Below are 14,239 nucleotides of genomic sequence, written 5' to 3' on the forward strand. Positions count from 1 at the left end.
ATCATCACGTATTGAAGCGGGGGCGGGGCAGACAGGGAAGTCTCTACTGCGCATTTGCGAGTGAGTACGGTCACTCGCTGTTTATATGTTTGATATCCACATAAATAAAACGGACTAAATCCATCATACATAACAGACCATAAAATTTTTCCCACTGGCCATTCCTTTTCCTGTGCACCTAAGTATCCTTCTGGCTGTTGCCATTGCTTTTTCTATTTGTTTGGCCACCTTAAGATCATCAGATATCACCCCCAAGTCCTGCTCTTCTTTTGTGAACAGATATACTTGATCCCCTATACCGTATCATTTCCTTTGGGTTTTGCAGCCAAAATGCATGACCCTATATTTATTAGCATTAAATCTTAGTTGCCAAATTCTACACCATTCTTCAGTCTTCTCTACATTCCTCCTCACGCTATCTACATCTCCCAGGGTATTGATTCTGTTCAAATTTTTGTATCATCCGCAAAGAGGCATACCTTTCCTTAGAGCCTTTCCTCAGTAGGCATAATAGGTAGCTCACAACCCTGTTGGAAAAGATGTGAAGTCACAAGAAGATTGCTTTTGAGTCTATATCAGGAAATATACACTATAGACCCTATATAACATGGCTCGATATAACACAGGATCACTTACAATGTGGCCAAGGGGTGGACCCCTCCTTTTCTTTTTGCTATTACTTATAATTCTTTTGTCCCTATATAATGCAGATTAAATTATAGTGCAGTCAGATACCTTGGACCCAAACATCAGTGTTATATGGGGTCTGCAGTGTATTTATTTTCTGTGAGAAGGGTGGTTATTGCCTGGAATGCCTTCCTAGAAGAGAGCAAAATGATGATAGCATGGATCATTGAATTCATTCCAACCCCTCTAAATGTAAATGCACTTTGAAGGATTATTTCACTAAAATGGTAAAAACATTTTATACATAAATTATAAATCAATATCTGTGTGTATGTTGGGGGGGGGGGGGGTTGTTAGTCCTCCACCCCCACTGCCTTCCCATTGGTTGGATCCTATCTAAATTCTCTGCTGCTAGTTCCAATGGAAGCAGGCAAGGCAGGCTCACTCTCAAAGGGGGAGAGGAGGGAAAGAGAATTTCAGACAGAGATTTTAAATTCTGAAAAATGTCCAGACATATTACTCATCGTTCTGCCTTATAGACATTAATGTAGAATTCTGTTGACTTATGAAAAAAGCCATACAGTTGTCAGTCCTAACCTCTTGAATCCTGACCACATCTCATCATGTGGGCACAAACTATGCGTAAGCTTTGCCAACAGTTTATCTGGCCTTGCCCATAGCAACAGATGATACTTGGCAATGCTCAGAGCAACAAATAAGAAAACTGTCTCATTCTTGAAGAGGTTTTAAATGGATAGGGAATATTAACATTGTGCATGTCAATTAAAATATTTAATTGTTGTTAATCACATGATTAAAGAATCAATATCTCCCTCTCTCCAGCCCCCAGGTCCATCATCCCTCCCTTTCCATCATCTGTCTCTCTTCCTTCCCTCCCATTTACACCGGGAGTCCAACCTCTCTTTCTTTCTTTCTTCCTCCACAACCAAGTCCATTATTTTTCTCTCTCTTTCTCCATCCCTACCCTCCACACCTCTGAATCTAACATATCTCCCTCTCTCCCATTTCCCTCTGAGTCCCCACATCTCCCTCTCTCTCTTTCTACTCTCCAATTGTATAGTATCTCTCTCACCATTCCATCCACCCCATCTCTCCATCCTTCTCTCCCTCCCATTGATCAGCATCTTTCTCTCCCAGCCCCCCCCCCCCATACAGTATCTTTCAATCCCTCCCCTCCACCCCTAGGTCCATTATCTCTCCATCCTTCCACCTTCCCATTGGCCAGCATTTCTCTCTCCCCCTCCCAATGCATGGTCAAACATCTCTCCCTCCACATCTCTCTCTTCCACCCTTAGTTCAGTATCTCTTCCTCTTTCTCTCCATTCCCCCCCCCCCTGCAGTTCAACAGCTCCCCCTCCCCTTGCATGCACCTTAAATCTGCTCTTCTCTAGGACCTTGGTGGCGATATTTATTCACTCCCTTCGGCGTGCTCTGGAGCTTTATCTCCAACCCATCCTGCACATTCTGACAACTTCCACTTTCCACAGGGGCAGGATGGGTCAAAGGGAAAGCTCCAGAGCAGGCGGCAGGCAATGAATGAGTATCATTGCTGCTGCCGAGGATTGAGAGAAGAGCAGATTTAAGTTACATGCAGGGGAGGGAAAGCTGTCAAACCGTGGGCAGGGTGGGGAGGGAGAGATGCCTGACCATGCACCAATCAGGTGGGTAAGGGGAGACTGGGAAGAGATGGATGGCAGACTCTGCAGCACAGTAATTACATTAGCCATGATTCATTTTTTTAATTGTGACTAACAAATAATACATCACAGCATTAACAGCGATTAATGTGCAGCCCATATATATATATATATATATATATAGAGAGAGAGAGAGAGAGAGAGAGAGAGAGAGAGAGAGAGAGATGTATTCTTTTTTATGTGTGTGCTGGGTTGGCATTGTATTTGTGAGGAAGGTAGCTGGGATTGGGGGTAAATATGAGGGAGAGTGGGTAATATGGATCATGTAGACGTAGCTGTGGGTGACTAGTTTCAGGGGTAGGGCAATTTGTAATGGGGTAGGTTTAGAGGTTGGGATAGTTTGTGGGGTATGTCAGTTGCAGTGCGGGGTGGATTGTTGGGAGTTTTTTTTTTTTTTTTTTGGGGGGGGGGGGGTCATGTTCTTAAGTGAATAGATGGTTTTATGAGACAATGAACATACAAGGTGGAAAAAAGATAGATTGTTATTCACTATCTGGAAAACCAAATGTGGTGTCCCTCAGGAGTTACCCCTTTTACCTGTATTGCTCAACATCTTAATGCAATCCTTAGGCAGTGAACTGGAAAAACTTGAGGCAAAGAGTTATATCTATGCTGAATACATTGGTATTCTGTACCCTTTATCAACTGATGACAATGAAGATTTGAAAGGTTTAAAGCTGCAGAAGATACATCCACTTGGGCAGTAGCACCATTTTAATTAGTGAAATTCTACCCCATAAGGATATAGGCAGATGTTGCCAACATTTACACAAGGATTTAGCAACATTCATCAATCTGGTGACATTAATGGCACGAAGATGAGAGAGATTACAAGGGATATAGAGGCCCAAATATTTCAAATGATCTCCTGACCATCTAAGGGGAAAAACATCTGGCCAGTGACGTTCTGATCCCTCTGTGAGACCAAGGGGGGCATAATCGAAAGGGGTGCTCAAGTTTTCCTGAGGACGTCCTCGCAGGACGTCCCGGCGAAGGGGCGGGGAAACCCGTATTATCGAAACAAGATGGGTGTCTATCTTTTGTTTCGATAATATGGTCAGGGACGCCCAAATCTTGAAATTTAGGTCGTCCCTAGACTTGGTTGTTTCTGATTTTCAGCGATAATGGAAACTAAGGACACCCATCTCAGAAATGACCAAATGCAAGCCCTTTGGTTGTGGGAGGTGCCAGCATTTGTAGTGCACTGGTCCCCCTGACATGCCAGGACATCATCCGGGCACCCTAGGGGGCACTGCAGTGGACTTCAGAAAAAGTTCCCAGGTACATAGCTCCCTTGTCTTGTGTGCTGAGCCCCCTAAAACCCACTACCCACAACTGTACACCACTACCACAGCCCTTATGGGCGAAGGGGGGCACTTAGATGTGGGTACAGTGGGTTTCTGGTGGGTTTTGAAAGGCTCACATTTACCACCACAAGTGTAATAGGTAGGGGGGGATGGGCTGGGTCTGCCTGCCTGAAGTGCACTGCACCCACTAAAACTGCTCCAGGGACCTGCATACTGCTGTCATGGAGCAGGGTATGATATTTGAGGCTGGCATAGAGGGTGTCAAAAAATATTTAAAAAAAATTTTTTTAGGGTGGGAGGGGGTTAGTTACCACTGGAGGAGTAAGGGGAGGTCATCCCCGATTCCCTCTGGTGGTTACCTGGTCAGTTCGGGCACCTTTTTGTGGCTTGGTCGAAAGAAAACAAGGACCAGGTAAAGTCGTCCAAGTGTTCATCAGGGACGCCCTTTTTTTTCCATTATGGGTCGAGGACGCCCATGTGTTAGGCACGCTCAAGTCCCGCCTTCGCTACACCTCCGACACGCCCCTGGGAATTTTGGTCATTCCTGCGACAAAAAGCAGTAGGGGACACCCAAAATCGTCTTTCCATTATACCAATTTGGGCGACCCTGTGAGAAGAACACCCATCTTGCGATTTGTGTCGCATTCTACAACATAAAAAAATATCATCTATGTACCTCACTCATAGTCGTACATGAGTAAATAGAGGACTTCCACAGATAAACTTCTCTTCAAAGTCATTCATGTACAAGTTGGCCACAGAAGAAGCCATTGTTGTACCCATGGCTACTTCTGATATCTGCTGATAAAACTGTCCTCCAAACTGGAAAAAATTTTTCTCCATGGCCAGACTGGTCAATCACATAATAAATGAAGTTGGTACTCTCAGATTGGATCTACTGTCCAAGCCACACCTCAAAACTTCTATCGCTTCACTTTGTGGTATTCTAGTATATAATGAAGTTTGGATGCCACCACCTATATCAAAAAGATACCTTAAAAAATGTGTGGTATCTTTAAGGTAGGATCTCCCTTCCCACTACCAGAGGTTGTAAAAACAGTCAGTAAACATGGACAGAGGTTCTGCCCAGGGGGTTTTGCAGAGTCTTGTGGATTTTGGGCAAGGTATAAAAAAATAGGTGTCTGTGGGTGCACAGTGTTCAGGAAATGAAATTCTTTTTGCGTCAGGTAACCAAGAGCATAACCCTCACTGTTAATCCGAAAAATCTCTTTCTGTAACTCTTCAGTAGGACCCCCATTAGTGGTTGATAGTCTGTTTCAACTGTCAATTGTCTCTGAATCTCTAAAACATACTGATCACGGTCCTGTATAACAATGGCTCCCCCCTTATCAGCTCTCCATGTGACGATACTAGTATCAGCTTTCAATGAAGCTAGAGCTTGCTGTTCTCATTTGGTGATGTTATGAAACCTTTCTTGAAAGCTAGACGTTCCACCTGCTGAAATTCTTGCAAAACCAAAAATTTAAAAGAGGCCAGGACGGGGGGTAAAGGCCCAGGAGGGCTTCATCTCAATCTTTTTTACAACCGAAGTCAGGTCTATCCACTGAGGTTTCTTCAAAGAATATCTTAAGGTGTAGAAGCCGCATAAGCTTTTCTAATTCTACCCATTGTTGAAAATAATCCAGTTTCTGCTTAGGGACAAAAGAAAGCCCCTTACCTAACAGTCCCAGTTCTTCATTTGATAAATCATGATATGATAGATTAATCACTACAGATTCTGTTACTGCTGGCGTGAACGCGTCATTGGACAGGGAGGTTCCGGGGGTGGACGTTCTTCCCATTCCTGATAATGGCCTCCTCGTCTTCCTTGTTGACACCTGGTTCTTTGGCCTCTCTCTCTCTCCTGCCCCCTCCCCTGTCTAAAAAAGAAGGAGGGGAACCTGAGCTAGAGGATCCACTTTCAGAAAGATCCTTTTCATCTTCTTTGTTACATTTGTACCCCGTGCTTTCCCACTCATAGCAGGCTCAATGCGGCTTACATGGGGCAATGGAGGGTTAAGTGACTTGCCCAGAGTCACAAGGAGCTGCCTGTGCCTGAAGTGGGAATTGAACTCAGTTCCTCAGGACCAAAGTCCACCACCCTAACCACTAGGCCACTCCTCCACTCTTCAAATGGCCTTCCTCTTTGATTTTTATCTGAAGTTAACCATGGGTTCAATTTTTGTGGATCCGATGGAAACTGCTCAATTCTATAGCGCAGGTCATCATGCTATCTCTGAAAACTTTCCAAAGTCTCCTTTATTTTCAAAGATTCTGTGAGAGTATCCACTTCTGCTTTAATAGTCAAAGAGACTTTCTTGGTCTTGTCAATAATAAGGACCATCAGATCCAATGAGAACTTATTTAAAATGCCTACCCATTTCTGAAGAAAAGCATTATCATCCAAAAACAATTTGGGAGGTTTAACAATCCGTAAACCTCGTGGTATTAACTCTTTTTTTGCAATATTCTACAAGGGTGGCTCCATGTAATTCAGATTTAACTAATCACTTCGTTGTATTAACAGCGCTGACCACGATGTTACTGGACTGTCTACATTATCCAATTGAAACAACGAGGTCCCTTTCAGAGTATCTGAGACATGGTCTGTTGAAAATGTATCCAAGAAGACAGGAGGAGCCTCCACGGAAAGTCAAAGCAAAACAGCAAAAGTAGAGGCTGACAAATGCGCAAACCAATAGGGAGATGATATAAAAAAACAGTTTATTCAGAATATTCATATACCCCTGAGGCAAGCGCTTTGGCACCGAAACACAGACCGTGTCGGGTCCTTGATATGAATATTCTGAATAAACTGTTTTTTTTTATATCATAACCCTATTGGTTTGCGCATTTGTTAGCCTCTACTTTTGCTGTTTTGCTTTTTCTGTTGAAAATGTATGCCATGACTTCCAAGTCTAGAAAGCCATCTCGTCTCCATGGTAAGTAGAATCCTCTAAACAACAAAAACCGGTGGGTGTGAAGGTAAAAATTCACTGTCCTGAATACAAACAACATATATACCTCACACTGAACGTTAAGAAAGTGTGACAATCCAGTGCTTTAAGGTGTGTGGGAGGGAAAAGCCTCAAGGAGCTCTTGATCAACAGACCTAGAGCTATAAATGATCCTACTGACCTATCTCTTGGTTAAAAAAGGATCTGGTCCTCATCATATGCAAAAAAACCTTCCCACTACCTTCAAAGCAAATTGACAAGAAAAACGTGTTCTGATCTGTTTCAATTTGATAATAATAGTACAAAAACGGCTGCTCGGGCTGCTAACAAGCTCAAGTGAGGCCTGTGCCCCTAACTCAAAAACAGACAAGGATGTCACTTAGCTTTGATATAATTGTTCAGCTGTGCAGTCTCATCTGCTCAAAAGCCAACTAACCCACAGACTGACAGTGGCCAGCGTTTCGCTCATGCTAAAGAAAGCAATGCTACTTCAGGGTCCAGACAGGTGGCAGCTGCAAAAAAGAAAACAACTCATATAGCAGCTATATTTATTAAAGAACAAATTCAATAGCAGTCACTTCCTCCTTACTAGAACGATAGCATCCCAGCTCGACACTGCTGTCCGGCAACACGAAGTGCCTAGAAGTGACTGTTTATATACAATCCTCGTGACGTCAGACACCAAGGGCTACTATAACCAATAGGGGATTAGGAAAGTTGTCATAAAAAAAGGCTCCACTAAATTCGGGAATTTAACCCATTCGGCTCCAGAGTTCCCAGCTGAAAAATCCATTTTTGTTCTCTCTGTAAAAGCAATCGTCTAATATCCCCCCCCCCCCCCTTCAAAGGGTGCACTCGCTGTAGTACCACACATCTGAGATCCTCAAATGTGTGGTGCTTAAAAATGCAATGTGCTGCCAACAGTAAATTTACTTTCCCAGTTTGGATAGAACTCCGATGTTCTATCAAGCAAACTTGTAATGTCCTAGAGGTTTGTCCCACACACAGTTTCCCACAAGGGTATTACAAGCAGTAAATTACTCCTTTGGTTTTACAAGAGGTGACTTCTCTCAGATGATATCCTCTATTTGTAATCAGGTTATGAAATTCTGAGGTTTCAATCATAACATCACAGACTGTGCATTCACCACATTTCATATGCTGACCTGACATCCCTGGACCACTACTAATTTCATTAGATATCTCAGGGAGGACTGAAGAGCAGAGAAGCTCTTTAAGGTTCCTTCCTCTGCTGTAGGAAAATATCAGTGAACTGTCTTTAAACATCGGAATCGTTTGCAGCAATGACCAATGTTTACGAATAGCTTGCACTGCCTGTGGGGCACTGGTACTGCATCACATATGTGAGCGTTCTCTCTTCTCCTTGTTCAGGTCCCTGGGGTGCCAATAGCAAATCTCAGTTGTTTCTGCAGTAAGTTTGATGAACCACTGGGGTAGGATAACCTCTAGCCAGAAGTCTATCCTGCAGCGATCTAGATTGGTGATAAAATTCTCCATCTGCCTACAGAATAAATATCACCAAAACTCTACAATTGAACACAAAAGCTACCACTACATTTTCCACTTCAGATCTATCTCTTCAAAAAACCACATGAACTATATAGATGCCTTCTCAACATTGCACACCACTATTGTAACTCCACCAAAATGTTAATTGTAAGTCACTTTGAACCAAAACTTGTTTTTTGATAATAGTGGGATACAACCATGCATAAATAAATAAATACACCTGGATTCAGGTGTATGCATGCCTTTTGTTAATAAACACATCTTGATCAAGGTGTATGCAGCCCTCTGGTTGATAAATACTGCACGATCCAGGTGCATTCAGGTCTTCAGGGAAGAAACAGAGCTAGATCCAGGTATATGCAGCCCTTCTGAGAAGAAATACACCAGGATCCAGGGGTATGCAGTATTTCTGATGAGATATAGAATAGGATCCAGGTGTGTACAGCACTTCTGATGAGAAACAGAGCTGGATTCAGGTGTATACAGTCCATCTGATCATAAATACACTTTGATCCAGGTGTATGCTACCCTCTGGTTGATAAATACTACAGGATCCTGGTGTATGCGGCCCTTCCGATGAGAAATATTCCTGGATCCAGATGTATGCAGCCCTGGATCCAGGTGTATGCAATGCTTCTGATGAGAAATAGCGCTGGATCCAGGTGTATGCAGCCCTTCTTGTTGCAAAATAACTCTCCTCTCGTGTGTCTGGGCAAAAAACCTTTATTTGGGAGTCAATCCCCTTCTTATATACTCTATGAATATTCATGGATATTACATGTATTATCATTACTATTGGTTACATTTTGCTTACACAACCATGATCATGCATTGCTTACAAGAACAACTCTACATGAACAGCTCGTGAACCTGCTCAGGAATGTACAAACATCACCTGCTATTCTGCTACTTTCTCAGGAAAGAACAAAAACATCACATGCTAGATTCTCAGGAATATACAAAACATCATCTGCTGCCTGTATCCAAATACATTCTATCTACATCTCCACCTTTTTTTTTTTTTAATGAAATCTCCGTGGTGTGCCAGCTGGAGATGGAGGTGGAGATGTTTGTAATAGCTTATAAACATATTGAGCAGAGTGACGTGTTGGAGCGAATGGACGAGGAAAACATAAAGAAAAAAGGTTAGGAATGCATTGTATACAACAGCAAAAAATAGTGAAAACAAAAATACCAATGACTAAATACTGGATAATAGGGCGGAGCCAGGTCCAAGGGATCCATTGCCACAATTGATCCCATACATCAGAGAGTAGGTTATTATGAATAGTAATATGAGTAGTTAAATTCCGTAGGAAAGCTAATTGTTTGTCAATGGCCTTTGAATTGTCAGATAAATTAAAACAGCACATGTCCTGAAACTCTTCGCAACCATGATGGTTAAGTAATAAAAGATAATCAATGGCTGCTCGATTTTGTAAAACTCCATGACGTAATTGCTGTTGCTCAGCATTAAGTAAACTAATAGCAGTGGAGGTTGCATTGATTGATTTAATTGCCCAACAGGCTAATTCACGAATATTTTTTGCATTTGCCGCTGCCAATGCAGGGACACCTATTAATGAAAATGCAAGTGCCAGATATTCAGTTTGACTCAGAAATTTAACATTATCATTGCAATTGGCAGCAAGGGTCATACGCTTGGATCGCATATGTGAGGAGTTAGAAAATAAAATATGTTTACTGGGAAGTACCATAGTGAGTCGACTTAGACAGCATGTAGTACCATCAGATATATTAGCTGGAATATAATTAAAGGTATACATTCCACATGACCAAAACCAGCCAGGGGGTAAATGAGTAAATTTATAAATATATGAAACATTTTCGTAGGAGCTACAATTTAACAAAGTTGGTCCAAAATTAACACAATTTGATCGGGTACAATTAACCATACGAGCACATGTCATATTGATACTAGCTATTTGATTGGTTCTCACATGCATTGCCAAAGTAGGCGGCAACAGGGTTTGTGTTCCCCAATTATGGTATTCATAAGAAGCATTTCGATAGGATGAATTAACAGGAAGCTGTGAATAAAACCAAGTATCATTTTGCATATCTTTAGGATCATGACATACTGGAATCAGGCAAGTTGCCAAAACTTCTCCAACTGCCTTTTGATGAGAAAGACAGAAATCAGTTTGGTTCAGTGAAATTGCAAACGCTTCCCAAATATTTTTTGTGGGAAGTAATTGTGACTGTCCACAAGGTATGTACAAACAACAACACAGTAGAAGCAATGTAATGGAATTAGCATTAAGCGCTGCAATAATAGCCACTACGAAGTTATCATCAGTCTTTTCAATATGAGCTTTTTCTAAAGTCTCTGTAGCTTGTTGACTCAAGGCTTTAATTTGTCCCCAAGTAACAGGAGCATTAGGTTGACGAGTCACTGACCGTTTGCGTGTTTGCATCTGCGGTCCTTGAAGGGTGAGTGTGAAATTGGGAATTGGGTTGTGAAGACCTTGATGCCACGACATGAGGTTTCACCCACTTTGCTGGAATCCACACCGGGCCAGAATCTGTTTGAACAGCAGCGTAACCACGACCCCAGGTAAGGAGAGGCACAGGGGAACTCCACTGATCAGAAGGTAGTTGTCGGTATATGACCAAAGGACGAGATAAAGGTGGGGCAGGAGTACGAAAATGTTGTTCAAATCTGGAAGAAAAAGTTTTTGTAGCAGGATTATTGATGAGATTGAGATGATTCAGTGTGTAAAGGATTTGTGCTAAGCATTCATCAATGCTTACTCTATGACGGAGAATACCGTCTTTTTTTGTAGTCAGATTACTTAAAGCAGTTTTCAGTGTGCGATTAGCACGTTCAACAATAGCTTGACCAGTGGAGTTATAGGGGATACCAAAAAGGTGCTCAATATGCCAGAGGGTCAGGAACTCCTGTAAGGAGGTGGAAGTATAAGCAGGGGCATTGTCTGTCTTGAGAGTTTTAGGAACACCCATGACCGCAAAAGCTTGGAGAAGATGAGAGCGGACATGAGATGTAGTTTCCCCTTTTTGTGCAGTGACCCACAAAAATCCAGAATGAGTATCAACAACCACATGAAGCTTAGACCATTGACCAAAAGGGGGAAAGTGAGTAACGTCCATTTGCCAGAGGCTATTAACTTCCAGACCACGAGGATTAACTCCAGGAAAAAAGGTAGTAGGAGCTGAAAAGGAACATTGTGGACAATTTTTGATAATAGCTCTAGCTTCTTCTAAAGAAATTTGAAACTGGCGAGCTAGGCTAGGTGCATTTTGATGATGAAGTTCATGACTGCAGTGTGCTGTGGAGAAAAAATGAAGATGGCGATCCGCTCGAGCATTCCCTTCAGACAGACCACCAGGAAAAGGTTGATGACTGCGGATATGACCTATAAAGAGAGAAGAAAGGCGATTCTCCAAGTAACCTTGGAGGGTTAACAGTAAAGCATAAAAAGAGGCATCCATTTTGAATGATACATAACTGTCGGGCATGCGACGGACAAGATTAGCACAATATTGACTGTCAACAATAAGATTCAGTGGTTGATCTGAAAATAAAGAAAGAGCCAGGATGATGGCAGCAAGCTCTGAACGTTGAGCAGAGGTTTGTGGAGAGGTAAATTTGACGTGCCATTTGTTCAGATTGTACCAAGTAACCACCCCACGAGTGGGACTACCATCTGTAAAGACGGTGAGAGCAGTAGGGAGTGGACGTAAAGAAATGGGATCATGAAGAGTGATTGGCAAAATGGATGTGCCCTGTATGCGAGGGTCTTTAGGATAGTGGCAATCTATAATACCAACATAAGTGGCTAAAATAAATTGCAAGTCGTCGGAGAACTGAATCATTTTTTCCCACTGCCACAAAGAATGAGGAATGATGAGTTTAAGAATGTCGAAACCAGTCATGAATGTTGCTCGCTCTCGAGCTTTAGTAATCAGCAAGGCTAGTTGCTGGGGCCATTGTGTAATAGTAGAATGGAGAGTATTCTGTAAATAGACCCATTCTATCAATTTCGGAGGAGTTGTATCTTGATATAAGACACCAAACGGTTGTCGGTGGGTGGGGTCTTTGAGAACGCAAAAACAAAAAAGGGCAAATGCATCTCGTCTATCTGTCCATTTTGTTTGTAAGATTTGATCCAATTGTGACAGAATTGTTTGTTGCGATGCAGTGAGTGTAATTAATTCAGCAGGTGTTTTATGACCTTTTAATGCGAGAAACAGGGGTTGTAAAAATTCTGTAGGAAGTTTCAAGTAGGGACGTAACCAATTGAGATTTCCTAAAATCTCTTGTAATTGATGTAATGTCGTGGGAGACTGTAAATTGAGATGAGGAGCGACAGGTTGGGCTGCAACTTTAGTCATACGGAAACCTAGATATAAATAGGGTTCCTTTTCTTGAACCTTCTCTGAGGCAATTGTTAATCCTGAGGAGGCCAAGATAGAAATTAAAGTAGATTTCCAAGAAGGGGGAAGAGTTATCCCTGCAATTAGTATATCATCCATATAATGATATACCAAAAGTTGAGGGAAATAGGCACGAAATGGTTGCAAGGCTTGATGAACATAGTATTGACAAATAGTGGGTGAATTTAACATTCCCTGGGGCAAAACTTTCCAACAATACCTAGTAGTAGGGTGTGCATTATTGTAAACAGGTACAGTAAAAGCAAAGTATTTATAATCTTTTTCCTGGAGAGGAATTGAAAAAAAACAATCCTTCAGATCTATAATAGCTAATTGATAATCATAAGGAATCAAATTAGGATTTGGAATACCACATTGTAACGGGCCCATTGGTTCTAAAATCGCATTAATAGCTCGTAGGTCATGTAAAAATCTCCATTTTCCGGATTTTTTCTTGATCACAAATACCGGAGTATTATATGGAGAATTGGTAGGCTCAATGTGATTTAATTGTAATTGTTCTTCCACCAATTGATGTAAAATCAACAGTTTTTCTCTGGTAATCGGCCACTGCTCTACCCAAACAGGTTTGTCAGTTTTCCATTCCAAAGGAAGAGAAAAAGACATATTTATGAACTGTTAATCAGGTAGGATCAATGATGCATCTAATTGTTCCAAAAGGTCACGACCCCATAAATTAAAGGGTACTTGTAAAATACAGGGCTTAATATGTCCTAGAACCTTGGTATCGTTAGGATATGTAATAGATAACCATTGAGAACTTTGGGAGGCTGACTGAGTTCCCCCTATTCCTGTCACATGTGAAGTATCTTCAATGGGCCATTCCACAGGCCATTGTTTATAAGCTATGACAGAAACATCCGCCCCGGTATCTAATATACCAACAAAGGGCTTTTGTTGCAATAAAAATTGAGCAGTGGGTCGTGCATTAGAAACCGGTTTTAAAACTGCACTTACCTGTCGCGTAGATCCAAAGCCCCCTGTACGAGAGACAGTAGAAGGAATAGGTGCTGTAAAATATGGTAAAATAATTAATTGTGCCCACGAGTCCCCGGGAGAAATTGTTAAAGGTGATGAGGACCATACTTGAATTTTAACAATGCCTGTGTAATCAGCATCAATAACTCCAGGGATAACATGAATACCTGCCTTCGATGCAGAGGAGCGAGGTAATACTAAACCTACAGTAGCCGCTGGAATGGGTCCTTTAAAGGTAGTATTATATACCAAAACTTCATGAGGTAAGATGGCAGTTTTACATTCCGCTGCAATAAGGTCAATTCCTGCACTACCTTGTGTAGCAGTAGTACTATGAGCAAAAGACCCTTGCACTCCCTTTGGACCGAGGTTAGGAGTTAACCCGGAGCAAAGTTTTTTGGGGGTGGCGGTGTGGAATTAATTGGATTAGAGCGACATTGATTGGCCCAATGATATCCTTTTTGACATCGAGGACATTTTCGAGAAGGTCGAGAAGGTCCTTTTGCAAAGTTGGCACCCCCTCCTGGGGCTCTACACTGAGCTCGAAAATGTCCTGGTTTCTTACAATTAAAACACGTCCCCTGTGGCTTATTACCTTTTTGTATAGCTCCTGCTAACAAATTCATAGAATAACCATGAGTCCCCACATCTGCACATGCGCTCAATAAATCTGCTAAAGTAA

This window comes from Microcaecilia unicolor, chromosome 6 (assembly GCF_901765095.1).
Source record: "Microcaecilia unicolor chromosome 6, aMicUni1.1, whole genome shotgun sequence".
Lineage (NCBI taxonomy): Eukaryota > Metazoa > Chordata > Amphibia > Gymnophiona > Siphonopidae > Microcaecilia > Microcaecilia unicolor.